General features: G+C 40.1%; 1 pseudogene; it reads right to left on the bottom strand.

The window, feature by feature from the left end:
* Positions 1-208: 208 nt before the first annotated feature.
* Positions 209-1,743, bottom strand: LOC149174557 (rust resistance kinase Lr10 pseudogene; annotated as a pseudogene).
* Positions 1,744-6,240: the final 4,497 nt, after the last annotated feature.

The raw sequence follows: 6,240 nt of genomic DNA, 5'->3' as shown, positions 1-6,240 counted from the left end.
CTAGATATATGCCCCGATTACAAAATTTTAATTTTACACTCTACACTCATTTGTAACTTTATGAAATCTTATTAAAAATTCTTAATACCTATTACAACATAAAAATCATGTTTCCCTATAGAACCAAGAGAGATGTTATTTTTGTTGGCACGAATTACAGAAGGGTCGCAAGTAACAATGCTACCATAAAACGACATTGAACAAGAATTTAAGTGGAAGATAACAATGGATTTTCAGGTGCAGGAGCGGAGGAGGAATTGAACGGCAAGGGAGGATTGGCCACGTCGCCTCCATTTCCTTCTAACATTTGAACAACCCTGCTCATACTCGGACGATCTATGGACTTGTATTGAATGCACCAGAGCCCAACTTTAGTGAGTTTTCTCGCCTTCTCCTCATCTTGTGCTGCTATGACTCTTCCTCTTCTTAGTCTCATCCCCAAGTCCCAGTTTCAAGCAGCTTGAAAGCCCACTCAGGAAAGTAAAACTGGCTGGAATTGGTAACCTTCCCATCAAAGTTCTTTCTACCCCAACTATTTCTAGCAAAAGCATTCCGAAACTATAGACATCCGATTTATCCGTAACAAGACCCAGTTCTCTGTCACATACCTCTGGCGCAACATATCCTGGCGTCCCTCTCCAGGCCGTCATTGAGAGATGGTCGTCTCCCTTTCCACAAAGTTTTGCGAGACCAAAGTCAGAAACTTTTGGCGTGAATTCCGCATCCAGCAATATATTGTGAGATTTGATGTCGAAGTGTATGATGCGCTTCTCGCAATCTTGGTGTAAATATGCAATTCCACGAGCCACACCCAAAGCTATAGCATACAATTGTTCCCACATTATGACTTGTGGCCTCTTCTCTTTTGCGGCAAATATTACTTTTTCGAGAGACCCATTTACCATGTACTCATATACCAGTGCGCTTGTAGGATTTTCGAAGCAATACCCCAACAGCCGAACCAAATTGACATGATGGATCCGTCCAATGGTGGCGACTTCATTCATGAATTGAGTCTCGCCATGCTTATGCCGGTCAAGAAGCTTGACAACCACTAGAGCACCATTCTGAAGCTTCCCTTTATAGACCACACCAAAACCCCCTTCTCCCAACTTTTCTGCAAAGTTGTTTGTCATCTTCTTGAGTTGCGACTGCGAATATCTGGTTGGCATTTCATAAGCATATTGCTCTAGGAATTTCTCCACCTTTGAATCAGAGCTACGGGGAGGACGAAGAGGTTGTTTTCTCCTCTTGGCACAATACCATAAAAAAAGTACTGCTATCGCTATCAACGCAAGTACCACAATCGGGCAACCTGCGGTAGAATGAAGAGGTTGAAATCAATATGCTCTTTGTCTAACCCCTAATAGAATAATGGATAGAATAAACAAATCATATTCACCTATTTTAATCGTTGAATTTATCGAACATCCTAGACCTGCAAGGATCCACATATTTTGGTAAGAGAATGCATACTCGACAGATCCGGAAACTCACAGAGAAGGTGAAGAATTCAAAAACTTAGTTTTGTAATCAAATCTGTAGAAGGTGATTGGGAAACCTACCATTGTGGGGGCATTTGTCTGGCTGGATTGTGCCATCGCTACAATAGCAAAAAAATGTTGTCGGGTTCAATTTTTCATAACCACATCTCCCAGTACTGTTCAAACAAGTGTCACAACGTCGATCACTCTCCGGATCGACATTCAATGTGACCTTAAAACTCTGATTTAGTAAATCCATAATATCAACGGGCTCCTCACAGAGGTAACTCTTATTACTGTTGAAAATATAATTTCAACTATTGAACCGTGCGAATTAATTTCCCAAAACCGCCGCAGCAAAACCATAAACTACTTAATGCAATTTCGGACCGCTTTTGCGTGAAAGCTGTTTTTGTACTCACGACTCCGATACAATGAAATGCAGCCACGCGTCCCTCCCTATACGTCAGCCTACGCAACATTTCGGAGGCTAAAGTTCTGCAGCAAAATGCCTCCCGATATCTTTGTCCACCGTCCGATCTGCTCCAGCATTCTCGTCCGTTGATTATGTAAAGCTTCGGAGGCTAAAGTTCTGCAGCAAAATGCCTCCCGATATCTTTTTCCGCCGTCCGATCTGCTCCAGCATTCTCGTCCGTTGATTGTGTAAAGCTGCATACAAACCAACATTAAAGTTTTTGAGTGGAGTAAAATTCAAGTTTCGTTGACCGCTGGAAAAATAATTTAATGAATTAAATATGCCCGTAGGAGTATTGGTAAGTGTTTTAAATTTTAATGTTTTTATATATCGAAGGTATGGGCACATATGCACGTTACATAACTTTTGGTATGGCATATGTACAATATGTAAGTTTTTTTAATGCGCTGACCATATGTATTGTAAAAACCCACGGTAGTATAGAATGTTTTTGCATTAAGTTTTTTTTATAACGAGCAAAACACATATGCTCTAGAGTTGTTCATTGTATTAGCAAGGAAACACACAGCAGTGTGTAGAAAAAACAAGAACAGGGGCATGGGTAATTTTTCTCTGATGTAATGAAACGAAACTGAAGTTTATGCACAGCAGTGCTATCCACGAAGAACAAAGGAGCGCATTTGTTTTGTAAGCATGTGTAAATTTTGTTTTTACAGCAGAATGTAAAAGAAGGTTTTTACACCAGTAAGTAAAATGTTTTCACAACAGTGAATGTAAATGAGAATTTTACCAAGCACAGTAAATTCTCAGGAGGAGACAGAGTTTATCTGAATGTAATTTTTGGTGAATCCCTCTCAGTAAAAGAGGATGAAGTTTGTATCAGACATTTTGTTTTAATGAAAAGAAATCTTTTGTGGTGGTGTAATACTCTGTTCCTCAGTAAAAAAAATTTAAGCTTCCCTGTGCAAAAGGATCCTGGAGTAAAGGTAGAAACAGAGCATTGCCTCTGTGTGCTTGAATTGTTTGTTTTTGGGATTTTATCAGAAAAATCCCCACAGTGGTATTAGAGCAGGCTTAGGCTCTTTGAAGGTGACAAAGAAGCTGAAAGGAGGAGTCTTTTGTTGCAGAAGTAAATCTTCTCCAGCAGAGTGAAGGCTCAGTCAAGAAAATACTCAGGTATTTCACAAAGTTTTTTTATGTGTTGAAGAAGCAGTCAGTTGTTTTAAAATACACAGTCAAGAAATTGAAGCATAACTAAGGATGCAAGGAATGGCTAGCACAAGCACTGGTATGGGTATGTTTAATACCCAGCCCCCACAGTTTAATGGGAAGAACTATGACTACTGGTCAATAACTATGACAACCTTGTTTTCCTCTCAAGATTTATGGGAAATAGTTGAAGATGGTTTTGAAGAACCAGCAGATGAAGATGAGTTCAATGCATTAACTCAGGGAGAGAGAGATCTCTTGAAGAGAAATAGGAAGAAGGATTCAAAAGCCCGTATGTTGTTGTATCTAGCAGTAGACCAGAGTGTGTTTCCAAGGTTAGCAGCAGCTAAGACAGCGAATGAAGCATGGCAAACCCTCAAGATAGCCTATCAAGGCATGGAGAGAGTGAAGACAACAAAACTACAATTGTTGAGAAAAGATTTTGAGAATCTGAGCATGAAGGAGTCAGATAATATTGACTCATTCTTCACACATGTGATTGGTTTGGTCACACAGATGAGGACTCATGGAGAAACCATTGAAGAAAGGAGGATTGTGAAGAAAATATTGAGGGTCTTACCCTCAAAGTTTGATGCAATTGTCACCACCATTGAAGAGACAAAGGATCTCTCAAACTTTTCAGTTGATGAGCTACATGCATCACTGATAACACATGAGCAGAGGTTGAGTAGAAATGAAAACTCATCTCTAGAGCAAGCCTTCAAGACCGAGATGTCCTTTGGAAGAGGAAGAGGTCAAGGCAGAGGAAACAAGAGAGGAAGAGGCAGAAGCCAGAACAGAGGTGGAAGGAACAGCCCAGCAAATGCACAAGGAAGAGGCAGCAATTCAAATCAGGACCAAGGCCAAGGCAGCAGTCAACAAAGAGGACAACATCATGCTCAAGGACAAAGGTATGAAAAATCCAATGTCCAATGCTATTATTGTAAAAAATATGGGCATTATGCCAGTGAATGTAGGAAGAAGCAGCATGATATGAGTGATAGACAAAATGAAAATGTCACTAGAGAAAACATGAGCCAAAATAATGTGTTGTTAGCTTGTAACATGGCTGAAACAAACAGTGAAGACATATGGTTTTTAGACTCAGGTTGCAGCAACCATATGACAGGAAACATAGCCTTCTTTTCTGCCCTAGATAAAAATGTGAAATCAGAAGTCACACTAGGAACTGATAGCAAAATTTCTGTTATGGGAAAAGGAGAGGTAAAAATATTTACAAAGCAGGGAGAAAGGAAAACCATAGCAGATGTCTACTATGTCCCTGGAATGAGATGTAACCTCTTGAGTATTGGACAGCTTGTCCATAAGGGGTACAATGTTTTCTTTAAAAATGATGTGTGCACCATCATGGATATAGCACCCAGCAAAAGATGCATTTCTGAAGTAAAAATGATAAGGAACAGGATGTTCCCTCTCAGGATCAGGGCAGATTTGAAAAAAAAAAATGAAATTGCAGCAGTCACCCAAGAGGCTTTCCAAGCGTGCCAAAGGATGAAAATTGGTTGTGGCACTTGAGATTTGGACATCTCAATTTTGGAGGTCTAAACTTGTTAAGAAGAAAAGGAATGCTAAGAGGATTACCATTGATAGAGAAACCAGACAGCCTTTATGAAGGTTGCATTTTGGGGAAACAACATAGAGAAAGTTTTCCATCAGGTAAAAGCATAAGGGCAAAGGCACCCTTAGAGATCATCCACTCAGACTTATGTGGACCAATGAAAAATCCATCATTAGCAGGCAGCCAATATTTCCTAACATTCATTGATGACTTTACAAGAAAGACTTGGGCTTATTTCCTTAAAAACAAGAGTGAAGTGTTTGAAAAATTCCAAAATTTCAAAGCACTTGTGGAGAACCAAAGCGGGCTGCATATTAAAGTTTTGAGAACTGATAGAGGAGGTGAGTATATCTCCAAGGAATTCCTAAGATTTTGCAGAGAAAATGGAATTCACAAACAATTTACAGCTAGGTACACCCCACAGCAAAATGGAGTTGTTGAAAGGCAGAACAGGACCATCATGGATATGGCGAGGAGCATGCTAAAGGCAAAGAATTTGCCAAATGATTATTGGGCTGAAGCTGTAAATTGTGCAGTGTATATTTTGAACAGGTGTCCTACAAAAGCAGTGTTGAACAAAGTGCCGAAAGAAGCATGGAGTGGGAGAAAGCAAGGAGTCACCCACATGAGAGTTTTTGGATGTGTGACCTATGCACACATACCAGATCAGCTAAGGAGGAAGTTGGACAGCAAAGGGGAGAAATGTCTTTTCATTGGATACAGTGAGGAATCCAAAGCCTACAGGTTGTATATCCCATCCACTAAGAAGTTTTTTGTCAGCAGAGATGTTCAATTCATTGAAGAGGAAGCTTGGGATGGAAGCATAGAGAAAACAGTGAATGTCAAGAACTGTTTGTCTCATGATGAAGATGAAGAGGAGGTGGCTGAAATGCATCCCCAAACATCAGCGCCAACACAAGGACAGCAAGGGACACCATTAAGGATAAATGAAAGCGCTTCTCCAAGCACACCACAAGGAGGAAATTCAAGTGCATCTTCAAGCACTTGCACACCAAATGAAAGAGGTAAGAAGTTTAGAAATCTAAGTGACATTTATGATGAAGGAATGAATTCCTTATTTGCCTTGTATTGTCATGTTGATGATCCTATTCATTTCGAAGATGCAATTAAAGATAGGAAATGGATAGAAGCTATGGATGAGGAGATGAATGCCATAGAGAGAAACAAAACATGGGATTTGGTTGAGCTACCAAAAGGCAAAGAAGTCATTGGAGTCAAATGGGTTTACAAGACTAAGAGCAAAGCTGAAGGTAAAATAGAAAGACGCAAGGCAAGGCTGGTTGTCAAAGGGTACAAACAGCAGTATGGGAGAGATTATGAGGAGACTTTCGCACCGGTTGCAAGAATGGAAACCGTGAGAGCAGTGCTATCCATAGTAGCTCAAAACAATTGGAAAGTCTACCAAATGGACGTGAAGTCAGCATTCCTAAATGGAGTGTTAAAGGAAGAGGTTTACATTGAACAACCTCTAGGCTATGAGAAGAAAAGTGAAGAGCACAAAGTGTGCAAAT

The sequence above is a fragment of the Pinus tabuliformis genome, chromosome 4_1 (assembly GCF_031772625.1).
Source record: "Pinus tabuliformis cultivar Carrire ecotype Pingquan chromosome 4_1, CPIR1, whole genome shotgun sequence".
Classification (NCBI taxonomy): domain Eukaryota; kingdom Viridiplantae; phylum Streptophyta; class Pinopsida; order Pinales; family Pinaceae; genus Pinus; species Pinus tabuliformis.
This window is presented reverse-complemented; position numbering and strand designations above follow the sequence as displayed.